The sequence below is a fragment of the Chionomys nivalis genome, chromosome 9 (genome assembly GCF_950005125.1).
Source record: "Chionomys nivalis chromosome 9, mChiNiv1.1, whole genome shotgun sequence".
Classification (NCBI taxonomy): domain Eukaryota; kingdom Metazoa; phylum Chordata; class Mammalia; order Rodentia; family Cricetidae; genus Chionomys; species Chionomys nivalis.
Genome location: NC_080094.1, coordinates 44,236,989 through 44,259,467, shown reverse-complemented (window position 1 = coordinate 44,259,467; position 22,479 = coordinate 44,236,989). Strand labels below are relative to the sequence as shown.

At 42.0% G+C, this 22,479-nt stretch overlaps 1 protein-coding gene across 3 annotated transcripts in view; it reads right to left on the bottom strand.

Annotated features, from left to right (window-relative positions):
- The window catches only part of Dnaaf9 (dynein axonemal assembly factor 9), a 141,484-nt gene that overhangs the window by 43,675 nt on the left and 75,330 nt on the right, over window positions 1-22,479 (bottom strand). The gene's annotated exons all lie outside the window — the stretch shown is intronic.

Below are 22,479 nucleotides of genomic sequence, written 5' to 3'. Positions count from 1 at the left end.
GAAATGTAGCACAGTCTTCAGAACCTCATAAAACTGGGTGTGGTGGTTGTCTATGCTATTATCCCAGGACTCAGAAAGCAAAGGCAGGATGATTAGGGAGCTCGACATCATCTTTGGTTATACAGTAAATCAAGGCCAGCTTGAAGCACATAATAAATGAAAAGACAACTAAATAATAAGTTTGAAAAAAGCTCTCTTGGGGATGGAGAGATGGCTCAGTGGTTAATAGCACTATCTATACTTTCAGAGGAGCCAGGTTCAATTTCCAGCACCCACATGGTAGCTCACACATGTCTGTTACTCAAGTTCCAGGGCTTCTGACTCCCTCACACAGACATACATGTACCAGTGAGCATAAAATAAAAATAAATTTAAAAAGCCTCTCCCTCCCCCAAACAAAACTAGTGAAACAGAAAACCAAAACACCACCTCGAATAGAACCAAGAAGACAGACTTAAGCATCACTGGACTCCATGATTGGACTCTTTCTAATGAGACTATATGGGATCCATTTCTATTCTCTACTTTTTGCTACTGCCTGTCTCTTTAACTGGTGTGTTGGCATAGGTGGCCTAGCCTAGCTTGTGTGGTAGTTTGCTGGATTCTTGAGAGCCACGGAAAAGAAAAAAAAAAAAGCCATGTAGGCTAAGCAAGGACCTTGAACATCCATGACCCTGACCACATCTCTCCTGCAGTCCACCCCTGTTTGGCGAGGGACCTTGCATGAAGGACAGAGAGGCTGCTATAGAATTTATTCTCTGCCAAAATACTTATGGGAGACCTTGTTACATCCCCAAGTGGCTGTCCCTTGGTCCACATCTGACTCATCTTTAGAATATCACCTTTATTGGCTATTTAAATAACCAATAAAATCTTAAGTTTAGCCGGGCGGTGGTGGCGCATGCCTTTAATCCCAGCACTCGGGAGGCAGAGGCAGGCGGATCTCTGTGAGTTCGAGGCCAGCCTGGTACACAAAGGGAGTTCCAGGACAGGCTCCAAAGCTACAGAGAAACCCTGTCTCGAAAAACCAAACAACAACAACAACAACAACAACAACAACAACAAAATCATAAGTTTAATTACATAGGCAACTGTAAGAAATATTTTTAAAAATCAGGTTTTCTATTAAACACTGTAAAGCCTTTGCTTATGGAAAGGTATTCAAATCCTTTTATTTTTCCCTGGTAAAGCCTTTATGCCAAATGTTTACTCCTCCAACCTAGTAAAATCTTTGTTTAGGGTTAGACAAAGGCCCTACTATATACTCAGAACTTAAGTCACCTAAGTGTCTGACTCCTTCCCTCCTTTCTTCATTTCCCTTCCAACAACTCTTCAAAAATTAGCCAATCTCAAAAGGCTGTGAGGTCAGACCCCAGGAAAAAGACATAGTCATCACCTGTTAGAATAAAAATCAAGCAATGTCCTGGCCCGATGTGTGACTAGTTGGTTTAGACCTTTCTTTTTTCTTTTCTTTTCTTTCTTTCCTTCCTTCCTTCCTTTCTTCTTCTTTTTTTTTTAAACAAAAGAACTGGCTAGTTGGGCTACATATTTTGTGTGACACCCAGAATATTCTTTATTTCTTCTGACAGAAACAAAGAAGCACAGCCTGGTCTACAAGAGCTAGTTCCCGGACAGGCACCAAAGCTACAGAGAAACCCTGTCTTGAAAAAAAAAAAAAAACCAAAAAAAAAAAAAAAAGAAAGAAAAAGAAACAAAGAAGCAAATCATAGAAAAGCCTTGTTTCGCTGTATTTGTTGCTTGATCCCCCTGCCCCCCAAGACTCTAATGAGATGGTCAGCAAAACCAGGAGCTGTTTATCTGAAGATGTCTTGACTCCTCACTGGGGCTGCAGAGACCAGGCTTTTCCCCAACTCCAGTAGAGTAACTAGATACCGCTATCAGGTGCACTTATATAACCTGTGCGCTGATGCTGATCCTCTGCTCTGGGCAAGCTCAAATGACCTCCAGGGTCTCAAACAGAGAAAGGAAGCACATACGGTTTTTGCATAAAAATGAGAAAAAAAATATGAGTAGGTGTTCAGCTCAGTAAGTGCCTATAATCCCTGCATTCTGGAAGCTGAGTAGGAGGACCGACAGGAGTTTAAGGCTAGCCTTGGCAACATAGTGAGTACAAGAGCTAGTTCCGGGACGGGCACCAAAGCTACAGAGAAACCCTGTCTCGAAAAACCAAAAAAAAAAAAAAAAAAAAAAAATTAAATAAATAAAAAATAAAAATCCATAAGGAAAAACAATCCAAAATCAGCAAGCATACATACTGTCAGCAGATGTCAAGAAGCAAAATTCACATTCCCTTATTGGGTATCTTCAGAGGATATAGAGGATATGTTTAAAATAATTTGGAGATATCTGCTCCATTTGTGAGATTTTTTTTTTTTTTTTTTAAATCTCCCTTACCTTGTAAAACCTGCATGCAAATCTTTTAATCTCCACCACCTGGTAAAATTTTTTTTTTTACACAAGCGTCCTCTGTATTCCCAGAACCGGAGAGAACTTGTCCCCTTCCCCTTTTCTATCATTTCTTTTGTGCTGATTTTTTTTTTTTTTAAATTAGCCAAACGTGAAAGAGTGTGAGGCTGGATCTCAGCCAATCAGAAAAGACAAACTGATCATCTGTGTTAGAATAACAACCAAGTGTGCTTCCTGTTAGGTCTCAAACCCAGGCCGAATCTCACTCAGTACCTGTGGCTCCTCCCAATGCTCCTCCCCTGCTTCCCTAAACCTTTCCTGCCCCCAGTCTGATCCCTATATAACTCAGCCATTCTGGCTAGCCTGGGCTGCCTCTCTTGGTTGGTGGCTCCTTTCATTGTCAGATTTAGCTGCCGGCCACGCTCAGCCTGGACTCTCAATCTCCACGCTCTAAGAGTAGTCATGTCTTCCTTTTAGTTCATTCTTCATTCTCTTCCTAGAACACGTTGGGTTCTGGCACATCCTTTTTACAAAAAGAAATTGCTTTGCCAGGTTACTTTTGCTTTGTTTGCGTGGTCCTTTGTGCTACCCTCAGATTATTCTTTGTTTCTAAGACATCGGTGAGTTCATAATTCTCTGTCTCTAAGCTAGCTCAGCCCTAAAGAGAGCCCAAGAAGTAATGGGTACAGTTATTTTGAAAGACCTAATAGAGCCTTTTTTTCCTTTTCCTTTCTATCATTTTTAGATTTATTTTATTTGATGTGTATGAGTGTTTTGACTACATATCTGTATGTATACCACAAGCATGCTGGTGCCCACAGAGGTCAGAAGAGAGGGACAAATATCCTAGACCTGAAGTTACAGATGTTGTAAGCTATCAAGTGAGTGGTTGTTGCTCTAGTTGCTGAAATCTTTTTATCTATCTATCTATCTATCTATCTATCTATCTATCTATCTATCTATCTATCTTTCTTTCTATCTATCTATCTATCTATCTATCTATCTATCTATCTATCTATCTATCTATCTTTTCAGCTTTTCAGACAGAGTTTCTTTTTTAAAACTTTATTTAATGTGTACGAGTGTTTGTTAGCATCCAGGCAAACCTGCCCCTGCCCCTCAAAGACCAGTCAGAATGTGTCACCCCACGTCATATCTGCATGCATGGCAGACAGTACCCTGTCCCTTTAGAAGGCAAAACTCTGCCTACCTCTCCCCTTCTCTTCCCCTTTTCTCTATGAATTACTCCATCTCTTTCTCTCTCTCCCTTAAAAAAAAAATTGGTTTCTCCATACAACATGTGACCACCGCCATTTTGACTAAGGTCAGGTGACCTAACCGCCATCATAACTAAGGGCAAGCCCGGTGACCAACTCCTACCATCTTCACTGAGGTATTCCTTGCCTAGTCTCAAGGTTTACTTATGTTTTTTGTTTGTAAATTCCTTTTACTCTTCCCCCTCCTCTCTCTCTCTCTGCCTTTCTTCTGGAGAGGCAACTTCTGCCTCTTTCCCTTCTCCCCTCACTTTTTCTTCCCTTCCCCACTTCTCCCGTGGTTGCTGGGCCCTGCTCCATCTTGTGGGCTCGGCTCTGGTTCCCAGCTTGGTGGTATAATGGGCATTCTGTCTTGCAACACTCTTACTCCCTTACTCCCCTACCCCCCACCTCACAGTGCAGTAGTGGAATCTGTCTCTTCCATTCATGGAGCCCTGTTTCTACCACTGCTGTGCTGCCGGCGAAAACCCTAAACCTGGACCTTCTACCAGCCCACTTCCCAACTTTCCGTCAGTCCACTGGGACAATTGGTAAGACTGGTCCCTTTCTGGCCTAGAGCCTCTCATGTGATTGCCCTTTCTCTAGTTCTCCCTTAGCACTGCACTCCCTGAGTGGTGCATTTGTTTTTGGGGCCCAGGGCCCCTCGGATATTTTTCTGCCTCATTGCTTCCCACAGCTGAAAATGTGAGCAGACCACTCAGAGTGGTCCTCACACTGCTCAGATTTTTTTTTTGTGTGTGTGTGTGTCTGTGTGTTTTGTCTTTGGACCTCTCGTAAGTGATCCTCTCCACTGTAAGGACTGCTTGGACCAGTCCTAGGCCCTGGTTTCTGAGCCGATGGGCCGGGAATCAGCTTGGCTTTACTGTCAAACCCCACACTAGCCTGGAGATGCCCGGCTAAAGCCCTGGGGTCTGCATCGTTTTCACTGTTGTCACGTTCTCACCTATTAAAATAAACCACATTGCCGGGCGGTGGTGGCACACGCCTTTAATCCCAGCACTCGGGAGGCAGAGGCAGGCGGATCTCTGTGAGTTCGAGACCAGCCTGGTCTACAAGAGCTAGTTCCAGGACAGGCTCCAAAACCACAGAGAAACCCTGTCTCAAAAAAAAAAAAAAAAAAAAAAAAAAAAAAAAAAAAAAAAACCACATTTCTAATTTTCACAAGTGGATGGCTAAATTTAAGTAGTCACACCACGTGGACAAACATGGCTGATGCCATTTTCTTTGAGCTTAACAAAGGGAGGAGCCAGAGGTTCCACCCCTAGCCAAAGAGCTCTGGCAGCAGGCTCTCCACATGAGGTCCCGCCCCAGCCAGCTTCTTCTCACTCACCTTTCATTTAACTTTATGTGTATAAAACAAAAATTCAACTGTGTGTACATGTACGTATATTTACTGTTAAATGTTAAATAATTGTCTGTTTCATTATATCTCATTCCAGACTACAAAAATAGTAAGTCTCATGTTTTAAATTGTTATGTACTTTTAAGTCTCTTACAAAAATACTGTATATGTAATCCAACCCTGCTTTAAAATATATTAAGCTGTTCTCGACTATTGTAAGCTTCTATTGCAAACAGGTTTTCCTTCTTTGTCTTTCACAAGTATAATCTCACCTGTTAAGTGAGAGCCATTTCAGCCAAGCTTGGACTCATCAGCCACAACCAATAAATATCCCTCAACTGCTCAGGGATCTGGGGAATTTGGCATTTAAATATTTAATTATTAAAAGACTTTTCATAACAGAGACAGGTTGGCTCCTAGCAGCAGCACTCTACTTCCTCCGAAGAAGACAGAAGACAAATGGGCACAGAATTACATCCATCTGCAATTTGCTTCACCAACTGCCAAGCGCTGACTACTGGGAAAAACTGTCTTTCATCTAAACTGAATATCTCTAGACAGTGGACAGAATCACTGGAATCGACAGCCTAGCTGCTCAGGTAAGGGTAGGCTTGTCTTCCTACAGATTTCTAACCCATAAGATCTTCTAAAACCTGGCCGGCCCCTGCACTAAACAGCAAAAGGCAAATACGACCCTCAACAATCATGGAGGACCCTGAGGAGGGGCTCTAGGTAGCCAACCGACTATGTGCTCTGTCGTTTTTTAATCAATAACTCAAGTAAACTTTTATCCTTCTCAAAGATCTCTGATGCAGTTTGACAGCTGAGGGGTTCTGTAAGTTTAAAAGGACAACCTCATCAAACAAATTTCAGTAAAATACAAATGCAAGTTATTAAACTGTATACTGTATATAAAAGTATAAGGACAGATACAAGTTATTAAATTTCTCTCTCATGCTGCCTTCCTTAGTCTTAAAAATACTTTTCATTGTGCAAAAACATCTGTCACAGTCATTTTGACATAAATATGCTACTATTTATACAATGTATATGTCTAAAACTTAGGTTTTCACAAAACCAAAGAATTCTTGTGAGTTCCAGGGAGCCGAATTGAAGGATCCACCTTAAACAGGTCAGATACACCCCTCCCAATTCCCTGGTCCTGAAAATTTTTTTCTCTTCCTAAACTTAACCTGTCCTCTGTTCTGCCAGCACCTTGCCAGGTCCAAGAGACACCAGACAGTTCCACACCACAAGCCCTGGACAGGAGTAAAGCGACCAGCTACCCCAGGATGTGACCAGCACCCAGAGTTCTCAGGTCCCCCCAAGACAGCGCCCACAAATATACAGGAAGTAGTCCTGAGAACCTGCCATTCCAATTCTTTTAACCTGTTGTGCCTAACTTCCCGCCTTTTTATTATAAGAAAGAGATGGGTTCCTTGGTTTTTCAGTGTATTAAAAAAAAAATGGAGGCTGGAGAGATGGCTCAGCAGTTAAGAGCATTGTCTGCTCTTCCAAAGGTCCTGAGTTCAATTCCCAGCAACCACATGGTGGCTCACAACCGTCTGTAATGAGGTCTGGTGCCCTCTTCTGGCCTTCAGGCACACACACAGAAAGAATATAATAATAAATATTTTAAAAAAATGGGGACTAGAGAGATGGCTCAGCGGTTAAGAGCATTGACTGCTCTTCCAGAGGTCATGAGTTCAACTCCCAGCAACCACACGGTGCCTCACAACCATCTGTAATGAGATCTGGTGCCTGCTTCTGGTCTTCAGGCAAACATGTAGATGGAACACTATATATAATAAATAAAATAAATTTAAAAAAAAGAGAGAGATGGGAATGTTATGATCTGCTGGCCTAGTCTGTCACCTGGATACTTGTCCCTTTAAGAGACAAGTCCTGGCCCCTCCCAACCCCTCCCCTTCCACCGATGGAAGCGGATATCCCACCTCCTCCAGCCTGCACTCTCTTTTTCCATCTCTCTCCCAAAGAGGTAACTTCTGCTCTCTCTCTCCCCCTTCTCCCTTTCCCTCTCCTCCTTCCCCTTCCCTTCCATAACCCACTGAATAAACTCTATACTCAAAACTCTCTCTGCATGATGTATCTGTTTCTCACCTGCTGCGGTCTCCCACCTACCAGGGTGACCCGCCAAGGCCTTGGGTTGCCTGCTGCTATCCCTCGTGGGACTGGCTGCCCCTTGTGGGTCTGGCCTTCCCCTTTTATATCTTTAAAAAGGAGTAACACCTTCCCTCTCCTGTTCCCTTTATCTCAATAACACTCCTACATGAGCTCTGTCTGCATGGTGTATTTGTCTCCTGCCCACCATGGGGACGCTTGGCTCCTTCCAGCCAAGGTTCCTCTCATGTAGAATCATTGTATTGGTGCCATAAGACTGAGCTCTCCTGGAAGTTCCTCCTGCCTGCTGGCAGTTTGAGGACCATTGTAACCTTCAATCTTTTTTTTTTTTTCTTCAAAGACCTGCTTATGTCTGTCTACTCTCTCCCTTTTTAAATGAACTCTGTTTGCTACAACATGCGAGTCAGAGATGGAGAAGCCAGTTTCCTCTCACTCAGCACACACTGCTTCTCCCTTCTTATTTACTGTTTAATTTATGTATGTGAGTATATGCATGTTATTTAGATTTAACCCTGTATGTGTGAATGTAAGCTAGCTTTAACTCTGTATGTGTATATGTAACTCAAACTCCACTGCATGTATGTGTACATGTAAATATTGTTTAAAGTTTTAAAGAACCACAGTGAACTCTTTTAACAGTCCTAGTGAACTCTGTTCATTGTATCTCCTTAAATCACTCCTCCTCCACCTCTCAGCTTGAGCCGCTCTCCAGGCAGATCCTGTGCTAGTGAGATTGTTGTCACAACTCAGACATGCCCAGTCCTCAACAGACATTCCTCAGAGGCTCAGAGATCTAGAGACTATGCCATTTCAAATGTTTAACTAAAAAGACTTTCATAATAGAGATACAGGTCAGCTCCTGGGAGTACCCCTATTTCCTCATAAGAAGATGGATGGGAACAGAAGTCAGAGCTTGCCTTACATGTGGCAGCACTAGCCATTGAGCAAACCAGCCTTTCACCTTGACTGCTGCTAAGGCTCTCTTCAGATCATGGACAACAGGACACTGGGGAACCAACTGCCTCAAGTTGCCCATGACAAAGGTGAAGTCCTCCCATGAGTCCTTACTCCACAGAAGCCTGTAGGATCTTCTGGGGCCTGGCAGGCCTGCTTCTGCCAGCCAGAAGATTGATGCTGCCCTAATGCCTGCCCTCAACAACCATGGAGGACCCTGGGGTGACTGTCTAAGTAGCCAATCAAGTAAATATCTGCCATTTTTAATCATGAACTCAGGTAAAATTTATGCTTCTCAAGAACTCTGATGCAGCTTGTTGACCCCAGATTATCAGGAAGCAGTCCTGAGAGCTCAATGCCCTCATTTCCCTAACCTGCCATGCCTGATTCCTCATCTTCTTTTTTAAATAAAGAAGGGAGGAATGTTATCATCCAGGAGAGCCTGGACCTGTCCCTTGAGGACCTGACAGTGTGTCACTCCGAGTCACGCCTGAGTGCATGGCAGTCAGTTCCCTGTCCCTTTAAAAGGCAAAATTCCACCTACCTCTCCCCCATCTTCCTCTTCTCCTTTCTCTGCATCTTTCTCTCTTCCTTTCCTTACCCCATTCCCTTTACCTCAATAACACACCCCACGTAAGTTCTGTCTGCATGGCGTGTTTGTCTCTCACCCATCGTTGGGGCTCTTGACTCCTTCCCTCCAAATTCCCTCTCGCTAGGACTCATTACAGTGTTTGCCTATATGTATGTGTGTGTAACACATGTGTGCAGTGGCTGTGAAAACCACAAGAGGGTGTTGGATGTCCTGGGACTGGAGTTACAGATGATTGTGAGTCATTATGTGGGTACTGGGAACTGAACCCAAGTCCTTTTCAAGACTTAAATAGACTTTAAAGTAGAAAAGACCAATGATTGTTGCGGGAGGTCCTTCCGCTCCTCCAGCCAATAGCCACCAAGATACCAGCCCATTGGGGCGTGGTATCTTTCCCTTTAAAAAAAGCGGCCACTTCCCTCCTCTCTCTCTTTACTTCCTGCTCCGGTTCCGGCGACTAGACTTCTTCCCAATTGCGTGCGCAGAGGGCTGTTGTCTGGGACCGTGATCTGTAAGTTTATTCCCCTTTAAATAAATACCACCCTATTAATCACAATTCCAAACTGGTGTGGGATTGTTTATGACTTGCGCCTTCATCTGGCACCCAACGTTTGGTTTTAGGACCTCTCCTTCCCCCGCTCGGCTGCTGGCCGCCAGTTCGGCCGCGGCCTGTGCCTTGCGGCCTGTGCCTTGTGCGTGGAGCCAGCAGTTTAACATAAATCATCACGCAGTGGCTTTTCTTGCTGCAGTTCTTTATATTTTCCCTTTAGACACTTCAGATTGACTTCAAGTCCCCACGCAGCCTATCGTTTGCCTCGCTACGTGGATTTAAATTCCACAGGACCGCGTAGTCTCTGCCCACGTGGTTTGCTCTTTTCTGAATCGTTTTCAAATCTCCCTTGCAAGCACAGCTCTTAAGCGGAGCGAACCAGAGCACGCGGTTACCGGTTGCGGAAAGCTGCAACCCCTTGGGACGACTCTGTCACGTGGAGGCATACACAGCTTCCGGGTTACTCTTCTCTACCCCTGGATTCTGGGTTTATGGTTCCGTGTACGGAATTGATTTAATTACATTTACTTTGTTGAGCAACTTGCATTTCCCAGTTTTTAACAAATACTAGGCGGACACTGAAACAGGACCCCGTTTTCGTCGCGACTTGGGAACAGCGCCACCTGCTGGATAATAGGTAATATGGCAGTTTTCATTTCCAACATGAATTTTACTATTTTGACTACCAAAACAATGGGTTTTTTCATGCAAGGTTTATACGACTATGGAGATAACTTAATTTACTGGTTACTAGGTTTCAGTATTCTTTTGAATATTCTATTATTTAGGAAAATTATGGCACTCCTAAGAACCATGCAATCTTTACCAGAAACTAATACAGGTCAGGAGATTCAGGATTCAAAAACTTTGAAATCACAGGTGCAGAATGGGGACCAAAAAATTGATACCTCAGTGAAATCACTAGAAACACATGTAGCTCAGGAGATTCAGGATTTAAGAGAGACAATGATAAAAAGACTTGAAATGATTGAAGAAATTATTGGAGCTGGTGAACAGAGTAAGAAGGCACAAGGACAGGATACAATGCCACCACCAGCTATTAGATCTGGCTTACCCAGGGTTTTAGCGACATACCCTGTAATTCATTCTGACAAAGCGTCAACTTCTAAAGGCTCAAAGGGAGTCAGAGAAGCTAGATGGATGCCAATAGCAATGAATGATCTAAAAGAAATTAAGCAAGCTATAGTTACCTTTGGCTTGCACTCTGCATATGTTAAGGAAATGATAAGGACTTGGGCTTCTAATGCTAGAGCTACCCCCCACGATTTCCATCAGTTAGTGTCTGCAGTTTTAGATAATGGACCTTCCTTGATGTTTGGAATCTATTTCAGAGAAGAATCCAAACATATGGAACAGCAAGGAAGAGCAAAAGGTGTGGAGGTTTCCCAAGATCAAATTCTTGGTGTAGGAGAATATGCTGACCCACAGGTCCAAGCTCTTTATGATGATGAAGTACTGTGTTTATGTCACCAAGCAGCTTTAAATGCTTGGAATAGGCTACAAGATCCAGCAAAAAGGGTTGAATCATATACCAGAATTAGGCAGGGACAGAGAGAACCCTTTATTGACTTTTTGCAAAGATTAATTAAGGCTCTGGACATAGGGGTAACAGACCCAGAAGCTAGACGACTACTTCTTGAATCTCTAGCTTTTGAGAATGCAAACATAGAATGCAAAAAGATAATTGGGCCTTTAAAGTTTAGATCAGCACCTATGGATGAATGGATTCAGCATACAATGAATGTCGAGACGTTTAGCTATAATGATGAATCTTGGGTAGGAGAAGCGATTTCCAAAGCAATGAGGAGACATCAAACTGCCAGGTGTTTTAATTGTGGTAAATTAGGACATCTGAAAAGGGATTGCAGGCAAAGGATTTCTAGGAATAATATCCCTTCTGGGAATGACAAAAATAGGAGACCTCGGCCTTCAGGTATATGTAGGAGATGCGGTAAAGGCCGACATTGGTCCAACGAATGCAGGTCAACAACAGACAGACAAGGCAACCCGATACCGTCGGGAAACTCCTTGAGGGGCCTCTCGCAGGCCCCCAAGCCAACAGTGGCCCAGTCATTCCCAGTCACAGTAGAGAACGTGCCTCACCAAGAAAATTAAAAGCTCCAATTTCTGCTGTAAAAAATATTACTGGTCTAAATGATGAATTACGCATGGAGGATGAGTCAAAAAACCCAGTAGGACAGAGTAAACGTATATTTTGGCAGACTTCTATTAATGATCAAAGACCAAAGCTAAGAGTCTGTATAAATGGCACTTTTATTGAAGGCTTATTGGACACAGGTGCGGATGTAAGTATCATTACTCCAGAATCTTGGCATCCGAATTGGCCTCTTCAAGAGGTAGATGTTCAGTTCCTGGGAATTGGAACCCTATCTCGTGTAAAACAAAGCACAAGATGGGTTGAATGCATAGGGCCTGAAGGGCAAATAGGAAGACTAAGGCCATATATTGCCAATATCGCAATAAATTTATGGGGCCGTGACCTGCTACAGCAATGGAATACCCAGATTAACATTCCTGTAGTTCCAGGAACTCATAATTCTGGGAAGGACATGATGAGATATTATGGGAAAAGGTCACCAGCCATTCAGGCTGTACAAGAACATACAGCAAATACCAAACCTTTAGAGGTACCAACAGCCCTACCTTTAAAATGGCTAACTGAGAAGCCAATATGGATCAAACAGTGGCCTCTAGCTGAAGATAAATTACAGGCATTGGAACAGCTGGTGCAAGAGCAACTAGATGCTCACCATATTGAAGAATCAACCAGCCCTTGGAATTCTCCTGTGTTTGTTGTAAAAAAGAAATCCGGTAAATGGAGAATGGTGACAGATTTAAGAGCTGTCAACAAGGTAATTCAACCTATGGGCCCACTACAATCTGGAATTCCTTTGCCCTCTCTATTACCAAAAGGATGGCCTCTTATAGTTATTGATTTGAAAGATTGTTTTTTCACCATACCGTTACAAGAAAAGGATAGAGAAAAATTTGCCTTCACAGTGCCTACTTATAATAATTCTCAGCCTAATAGGAGATATCAATGGACTGTCCTCCCACAGGGTATGCTCAATAGTCCTACATTGTGCCAATATTTTGTAAGTAAGCCATTGGAAATAATTCGTAAACAATTCCCCAAGTCCATAATTTACCATTACATGGATGACATCTTGTTATCTGATTCAAATAAAGATACTTTAGAAAGGATGTTTGAAGAAGTAAAGAAAGTCTTGCCTAGGTGGGGATTACAAATTGCCCCTGAAAAGATTCAAAGAGGAAATTCTATTAATTACCTAGGTTACAGAATAGGGTTAGAGAAAATTAAAACGCAAAAGGCACAAATTAGGCGAGACAGGTTAAAGACTCTTAATGATTTCCAAAGATTGTTAGGAGACATTTCCAGTCTACGACCAGCTGTTGGGATAACACCTGATCTAATAGTTCATTTAAACAAAACCTTAGATGGTGATAAAGATTTGAATAGTCCAAGAAAACTGACAGCTGAAGCAGAAAAGGAACTGACAATGATTGAGGAAAAATTACAGGAGGCACATGTGGATAGGGTGAACCCAAATCTTAGCTGCATCCTAGTCATATTGCCTTCCAGAATTTCTCCTACAGGGATTCTAATGCAGAGGGAAGATATTATTTTAGAGTGGATATTTATACCTAATAAACCAAGTAAAAAATTAAAAACTTATGTGGAAAAAGTCTCTGAATTAATTATAAAGGGTAAACTGAGACTTCGTCAACTAGCAGGTATAGACCCAGCAGAAATTATAGTGCCTTTTACTACTGAAGAAATAAAAAAGTTATGGGAAGACAATGAACCATGGCAAAGAGCTTGTGCTAATTTTTTGGGAGAAATTAATAGCAACTATCCCAAAAGTGGTAGACTTAACCTAATAAAGAGAACTTCTTGGATTCTTCCTAGAATTGTACGTGATGCTCCAATAACTGGAGCCCGTACATTCTATACTGATGCAAATAAATCAGGGAAAGCAGGTTATAAGTCAGATGAATTGAGTAAGGTGGAACAAAGCCCTTATAATTCTGTCCAGAAGGCAGAATTATATGCCATTCTTATGGTGCTAAGGGATTTTAAAGAACCTCTTAATATAGTTACAGATTCACAATATGCAGAAAGAGTTATCTTGCATATTGAAACTGCTGAATTTATACCAGATGACACAGAGTTGACTTCATTGTTTATCCAGGTACAAGACATAATCAGGAACAGGCTTTGTCCGATGTACATAACACACATCCGGTCCCATACAGGTCTGCCTGGTCCTCTAGCACAAGGCAACGCTGAGATTGATCAATTATTGATTGGAAGCGTGTTGCAGGCCTCAGAATTTCATAAGAAGCATCATGTCAATAGTAAAGGCCTAAAGAAAGAATTTTCCATTACATGGCAACAAGCTAAGGACATTATAAAGAGATGTCCTACTTGTTCCTTCTATAATCAAACACCGTTGCCTGCAGGGAGTAACCCAAAGGGTACTAAGAGAAATGAAATCTGGCAGATGGATGTGTTCCACTTTATGGAATTTGGTAAATTAAAATATGTACACCACACCATAGACACGTATTCAGGTTTTCAATGGGCTACTGCCCTGAGCTCAGAAAAGGCTGATTCAGTAATCACACATCTATTGGAAGTTATGGCCATCATGGGAATACCTGCACAAATAAAGACAGACAATGGTCCAGCATATGTATCTAAGAAAATGAAACGCTTTTTTGCTTATTATAATATAAAACACATTACAGGTATACCACATAATCCCACAGGTCAGGCAGTTATAGAAAGATCAAATCGTACTATAAAGGATATGCTGAACAAACAGAAAGGGACCGAAAATACCCCCAGAAATAGATTACATAATGCTTTATTGACCTTGAATTTTCTTAACGCTAATGAGAAAGGAACGACAGCAGCAGAAAGACATTGGATAATGGAAAAGTCTGCTGAACTAAATCAACCAATTTATTTCAAAGATGTGCTGACCTCTCAATGGAAGCCAGGAGATGTGCTACGTTGGGGAAGGGGTTTTGCTCTTGTTTCCACAGGAGAAGAAAAATTGTGGATACCATCAAAATTAATAAAGGTTCGATTTGAAGAGGAGAAACCTCTTGGAAAGGAGAAATGACAACTCATCCACAATGATGATATTCCTACAGGTGGTAAGAAAAACATATAGAATGGGGGCAGGGTTCTGTTCTTATCTCCACAGGAAAACACTCATCTTTGAAAAAATTCAAGGGATCCTGGATGTTTGGATACTGACAGATGGAAAAATACTTGCCCAATAGGAACTATTAAGAAAACTGAATAAGTTGTGTAAGTAAAATATACTAAATCATATTTCTAAATTTATAGAGCTGGTTTTGAAGTTGGACTCTGGCTCAGTCCCTCTCCAATTCCAAGCCTGTTGGTAAGAGAAAAACCCAGAGTTTCTGGAGTTTCTGTCTCATGTCAAGAGCCATGATAGGGGACAGAAAGAAATATGAGTTTAGAAAACATCTTTGCTTTTCTTCATATCTATCATACTTTTCATTGAATATATCTATCATTCCTTTCATTGAATATATGTGTGTGTGTGTATGTGTGTGTGTGTATGTCTATATGATTGATGTTTAAGTTTTTCACAATGAACAATGAGTTTTTCCTGAAGTGACATTTAAAGTTTCCAGGAAGAAGATGGGGCCCCATAACAACGACTCCACCTGGTTGATATGACGTCATGATACCGATAGCGCTACTACAAGACCTGTTTTGGGTACCAGCTGCACAAGACGATCCCAACTTGGTTAGCTGAAATGGTGCACCTCTTATACAACATTCTGGCCAGACCTGCACAAAATACTCAGAGACTATTTGCAATTTTAAAAGACATCGATCTTGAAATTTAACCATCATTTTACTTTCACAGGATCCCCCAGAAAGAACGTCGCCCCCATGACAGCTGGAAGTAACTCTAGAGGACGACGTCCCCTCTCCCAGTAAAGTTTGCCCTTGGGTTTAGGGACATCATTTAGGGGTTGATTATAAATTGGTATATGGTTGAGGGTTGGGGAAGGAATTTTATAATAAGCTCAGGGATCATTTGAAAAAAAAAAAAAAAAAAAAGAGGGATAATAGATTGGTACTTGTTGGTACTTGTGAGTTATTGTTTTGAGACAAATGTATTGGTATCGATTCTTATATATTGATACAAAGTGAAATTATATTGACTATTGTATGCATGCATGTTTCTACCTCTGTTTAAAAACATTTTTTATGTATTGACATATATTGTATTGATATATATTGTATATATTTACCATATTGCAGTGTACATTTCTACCTCTGATTAAGATATTTACATATTGCTTGTGTATTGATATATATTTACCATACTGCAATGTATATTTGTACATTGCTTATATTTGGAGGTCATTGTCCTCATTTGTTTCACAGTTATTTATTGTCTTAGTCTTTAAGTTAGATAGGTATTGAGAATTATATAGATCAATAGTATTCTAAGTTTGTCATTTATAATTAGACTAATCAGGTTCTTTAGATACATAGAGATTATACTCAGTATAGATAGATAATCTTCAACCTCTTCAAAGAGCTGTATAAAATGGCCTTTAATCTAACTCAGAGTTTTGTGGTAGTGAGACACAATTGCTCCTGGCAACACCGCTCTATTCCCGAGAGAATGTTGAGCACCAAAGACACTCCACCCGGAGCCTTTCTTCTTGGCTGAACTGGCCTTTGGGTAAAGAAATGCCCATACCTCAACCACTGACAGAAATACAGAGTATCTGTGAATGGAAAAAACAGGACTGTCATATCCTGCCAAGACAGGGTAAGATAGTTTTGACAAGTTTCTTGCCTTTGAAAATGGTGTGTCAGTTATGTTAGGCCTTAGCCAAAGTTGGTTGCTTCAACGCTGCAAACGTGACCTTGGGTGATTGCCCAGGTAGCTAGTTGTCTCTGTGATTTGTTGCATGTTTTAGAAGTTGTTTGATTGCACTTCCTAATTACTCAGGTAACATTATTTCCCTTCTCAGATCTTCGATGGGGTTGAAGACTATATAAATGTAGTTACTTTCGACTCATGACTTAGCCAAGCTATTTATTATATAAGACCTAAGCTAGTTAGAATAGGATATTTGTACTTATTGTATATAATTTCATAGTAGGTTTAGAACTCTCTTACTTAAATAAAAGGGGGAGGTGTTGCGGGAGGTCCTTCCGCTCCTCCAGCCAATAGCCACCAAGATACCAGCCCATTGGGGCGTGGTATCTTTCCCTTTAAAAAAAGCGGCCACTTCCCTCCTCTCTCTCTTTACTTCCTGCTCCGGTTCCGGCGACTAGACTTCTTCCCAATTGCGTGCGCAGAGGGCTGTTGTCTGGGACCGTGATCTGTAAGTTTATTCCCCTTTAAATAAATACCACCCTATTAATCACAATTCCAAACTGGTGTGGGATTGTTTATGACTTGCGCCTTCAAATGATCAGATACTGATTTATTGACTTATTTAGAGATTTACTTAGAGCATTACTGTACCACTTATTTCCAAGCATGACTTCATTTGTTACCTAGAACAGAGTGACCTGGTGAAATACCTGAAACAATGGGTCACTGTCCTTAACAACTTGACCATAAAGCTTAAAGCTTACACCAGTCAACTAATATATACATCTTGTTAAAAAAAAAAAAAAAGCTGACTATCACATACACTTCTGTAAAATGTCTTTTGCTTGCTCACCCCATCTTGTGGTTTTAGAGTACAAAGTGAGAATGCAAACTGGACACGGAACTGAGGCCTTTCAGGAGCTGTCCATGAATACACACCCTCTTCTCCCATAAGATCAGCCAGTGCTCTTAACTGCTGGGCCATCTCTGCAGCCCCCTTTCCTTTTTTAAAGTGTCTGTCACCAGCTTCATGCAAACATAAGAGAAAGGAACAGGGTTCAGAATAAGGCGGATTTTCATTTCCTAGACTGTCTTATCACTTTCGCTGTCCCAGGTGTGTGACCTGTGCCTCTGCTCCTCACTGCTGAACAATTAATTCTCCTGAAGGAAACAAAAGAAAACAAAGCACTATCAAGTCTAATTGCTATAGGGAGAATGAAGGAGTGAGAAGCAACCATTTAGCACGGCCTGTTAGGAAATAACCCTGTACATACACGGTCAGTTGATTTTCAATAAAGACAATTCAAAGGAGAAAGGAAGATCTTTTCAACAAATGCTGCAGTAAAAACTGGATATTCATATGTAAAACAAACATTCACACAGACCCTTTATGTTGGAAATTCTATCCCATGCCACCAGCCACAGACGAAATTTCATTACTGTGGGGCCCAGAGCAGCCTGGCCACACATATGGGGCCCAGGTAGCACAGCTGCCATAGCAGGCTTGATCGAGATCAGCTAAAAAGTAGGCCTGGGTTTCTCGGGGTTACTGACAGGCAAAACCAGGTTCCGGGAAAAGCCCTAAGTTGACACCACCCAGGGAGGGCCAGCATCTAAAGGGCAGTATCTAACATTCCAACCATTAGATAAGATCACCACATGTCCCTGAGTCCAGGACTCACCTATTCCACTTTTGCCAAGATATCCCTAAACCATTATCAGTCAGGGTCCTGGACCCTGGAAACCCCCTCGCCCCCAAACTCTAGTATAATAAAAAACCCTACCCCACTGGGCTGGGCACTCTGTTCTCAACTGCTGTGTTGGACAGTTGGAGAGTCCGAGCTCGGGCTTGAATAAAGGCTCTTTGCTTTTACATATGGCATTCGGTCTCCATGGTGGTGATCTGGTGGTCCCCATGATCTGGGCATAACAATTACTTCACAGGAATATTGAGTACTAAGAAGGATTCCAATCAGGTAAGAAAAAGTTCCTGTCTAATGAATGAAGCTTAAAAGTAAGATTTAGACATCAGGTGTGGTGGTGCACACCTTCAATTCCAGCACTTAGGAAACAGAGGCAGGGAATCTCCTGTGAGTTCTAAGCCAGCTTGGTCTAGAGAAGTGAGTACCGAATCAGCCAGGGCTATAAAGAGAATCCCTGTCTCAAAAAACAAAACAAAACCCCTAAACCAAAGAATCACATGAAAGAGTAAGGGAAAGAGACGACTGAATGGCAACTGAGCTGCAACAACAACCCCACAGAGGCAGGGCCTTTGGTGTTAAGGTAAAAATAAAATGGTGATATTCCCTGAGGGTCCTGCAGGCCATGAGAGCAGTGAGTCCCAGGCAGGGAGCCAAGTGGTGGGTGAGAGACAGAGACGAATAGGCACACGGCATGCAGAGTGAAGATGGGTATTTATTTAGTAGGTTATAGAAGGGAAGGAAAGGGGAGAAGGGAGAAGAATAGAGAGAGAGGCAGAGAGAAAGAGAAACGGGGGAGGGGAGAAGGGAGAGAGGCAGAAGCTGCTTCTGCTTCTTCGGAAGAGAGACAGAAAGGAACTCGAAGCAGAAAGAAGATTTGCTTGCCTTAGCAGACTGGGGAGGAGAGTAGGCAGGACTAGTCTCTTAAAGGGACAGGACAACCCATTACATTTGGGGCCTGCTCAAGTCAATGATTATAATCATATTCTCTATGTTCAGGAACTACATTTACTTGGCATATGAAGGATAATTTTAAAAAGATTCAAACAAACTTTTAGAAATGAAAAATACAGAAATACATACCAGATAAGATTAGTGGCATTATGTAAGGCATAATAAAAAGATGTCAGAGGACACACCTCTGGGTTCCACAAACTAGTTCAGGTGAAGAATAGCTTTCTTTTTTTTTTTTTTTTTTGGTTTTTTGAGACAGGGTTTCTCTGTGGCTTTGGAGCCTGTCCTGGAACTAGCTCCGTAGACCAGGCTGGTCTCGAACTCACAGAGATCCGCCTGTCTCGGCCTCCCGAGTGCTGGGATTAAAGGCGTGCGCCACCATCGCCCGGCGAAGAATAGCTTTCAAAACAAAGGCTGGGCTACTGGGAAGGACAGACACTGAGTGGTTGCACCTTAGGGGTCACATCTGTTCTTAATACCCACAGACAACTTTTCTGGTCATTACTTTCTAATCAATACAGGCTAATGGTTATTGACATAACATTTACATGGCACTAAATAATCTAGAAATGATTTCAAGTACAGGACCTGATTGCGGTACAGGAGTTTTATGCAAGTATGCTACCACTTCCACAGATTTTGATGATGACAGAGCAGAGAGAGTAGAGAGTTCTTTTTTCCCCCCCTTCAATTTCTAAGAGCAAACAGGCAGATGGAAAAGTTCAGTTCCCAGCACCCACATGATACCTTCTTCCAGCCTCCCATGGTACACAGACATACATGTAGGTAAGGAAAAACATCTATACACATAAAATAAAAATGATAAATGTCATATTTTCATATGAGGATGCTTTGGAGCTATGAAAATCAGTGAACTATATGAATACTTATAACTATGATCAGTGGAAATTTTGAGAATCTAAATTGAGTCACTTTATGTCAATCCTCCCAAAAGGTAAAAAATGTCAAATTAAGAAGGATGAATTTTTACACGTGATTGCTTGGTAGTGGCTATCACAGAAAAGTGCCAAGCCTGAACTGGTGCAGAGTCCACTGCGACTCTAAATAAAAAGTACTTCTACCAGGAATCTACCCAGCAACTATCTGTTCATCCTGGAACTGACACCCAGCATCAATGCCACATCTGGCTTCAAAATATCTGATGTAACCTTCCTCATTTTTGTCTTTAAAAACTTCCCCTGTCTCAGCCTCCTTGACCGCACTAGCAGTCTGCTGTGCAAGCACATCCTCACAGCAAGTTCTTCCATCCGCACTGCACTGCTGTGTGCTGCTCCCAAACCAAACACAATGGGGATAAATTCTAGGAGCATAATACTGAATCCAAAAGCAAGCCCCAGGACAGCACACACAGTGTGATTTTATTTGGGGTAAGTTTAAAACAACATGTTTAAGGATATGGATCTGAGTCTAAACCAAGTTTTTAAGGATTAGTTACTGGGCAGCCTGCCTGGCCAAGGACAGCAGGAGCAGAAGACAAGGGCACATGAAGGATACGAAGAAGGCAAAGCAGAAGGCAAAGCAGAATAGCAAGAAGTCTCATAATAGTAAAGTCCCTGGGCTGGGGAAGGGAAGAAGACGGGCAGCTCATGGAAAGAAATGCCATCCTCAGTCCTGAGTACTTGGGAGGAAAGTCAAAAGGCTGAGCAGCTGTCTAGAGCTGAACTTTACAGATGCTGCTGCCAGCCGTACTACAACCACAGGCAAGTGTTCACGACACAGAGCTCAGAATTTGACCAATCACGCTGAGGAGCTCAAGATAAATACTGTGAGGGATGGGAATATACCAATTTCAAACTCATTATATTCCAATTAATTAGAGGCAGATTTTAAGACACTAACAACTCTTCACATCTTTGCAATCCCCCTCCAAGGCCCTTTAAGAGAGCTCTAGCAGGACAAAGCACTTGCTTTTGATTTCCCGAAGTAGCGGTGTCTCAAGTTCAAGGCCTCTCTGTCTAGAGTGTGTTCAAGGACAGTCTGGGAAACTAGGAGAGACCCTGCACCAAAATAAAATTTAGCAGGCAGTGGTGGCACATGCCTTTAATCAAAGTACTTGGGAGGCAGAGGCAGAGGCAGGCAGATCTGTGTGAACTTGAGGCCAGTCTGGTCTACAAAAGTTAGTTCCAGGACAGGCTCCAAAGCTACAGTGAGAAACCCTGTCTTAACCCCTGTCCCCCTTCAAAATAGCAATAGTAACAAGCAGGATATAGTCTAGTGAAGGAGTTCCTGCCTAGGCTGTGTAAGGCTTGAAGGTCAATTTATAGTACTACAAGGGTGGGTGGTCTTTTTTTTTTTAAATGATTTATTTAACTTTATGTTCATTGGTGTGAAGGTGTCAGATCTCATGGAACTGCATTTTCAGACAGTTGTGAGCTGCCATGTGGGTGCTGGGAATTGAACCCAGGTCCTCTGGAAGAGCAGTCAGTGCTCTTAACCGCTGAGCCATCTCTCCAGCCCAAGGGTGGGTGGTCTTAAATGACATAAATTTAAAGGTCAGTTAATCTTTTGACTTTAAAGTGGTAAAATATTTAATACACAGACTTGCTTCTTAAAATTTTCTGCTTCTATAGAATTGTTCTGTAGTATCAAGCTGTGTAAACTTAGATAAATGTGAAATTTAAGTTTTCTTGGGGGTAAAAAGGGTTGGGAGGGGGCTTTGCTATCCAGACTTGCTTTGAATTTACTATGCGAATAGGCTGGCCTTGGATTGGTGATCCTCCGACCTCAATTTTCCAAGTTAGGAGCAGGAGTTAGTGCTGATTACAAACATGTGCCAGCATACCCAGTTTAGGTTTAAGATCTGAAAATGGCGTGACTGGGCCGGGGAGTGGCCCAGTGGTAGAGTGTTTGCCTAACATACAGAAGAACTGGAGTTGTGTAGAACATAAACAGTGTGACTAATAAGGACCCAGAAACCTCTAGTTGTGACCTTCATTCTTACACAGAGCTGGATAAATTAAATCTTGTTGGATACCACAATATAATACAAAATCAGTTTTCTAATAAGGTCCTTTGCTGAAAAGAAACTAATTTTGGCACATATTCCAGATGACTATTAAAAATGGATCAAGGATGGCATCACACAACCACCTTTTTATTGTATCTACAGCTTACTTTTAAAGCAGTATGCAGGGTCTGGTGATGTAGTTCCACTGGAAGACTGGTTTTAGTGTACATGAAGCCTTTGGTGCACAGCATGGTGGCACATACATCTCAGTTCTTGGGAAATAAATGCAGGTGGGCAGCAGTTCAATCATTATGGGCTACACAGTAAGTATGAGGCTAGTCTGGGCTAAGTAAGCCACTGTTTTAAAAAACCTGGTGGGACAGAGGTAGGTGGGTATCTATGAATTTGAAGCCAACATGGTCTACATAGTGAGTTCCAGATGAGTCAAGAATAAATACATACTGTGAGTCCCTGCCCCCAAACAAAACAAAATGACCCAAGGATTGGGAAGTAGCTGATACAAAGCTGGCCTAGCATTCATAGGGCCTTGGGTTCAACCCCCAGTACCCTATAATCAAAACAACAAGCATACTATACAATGTGAGTGTAAGAGCACACACCTGTAT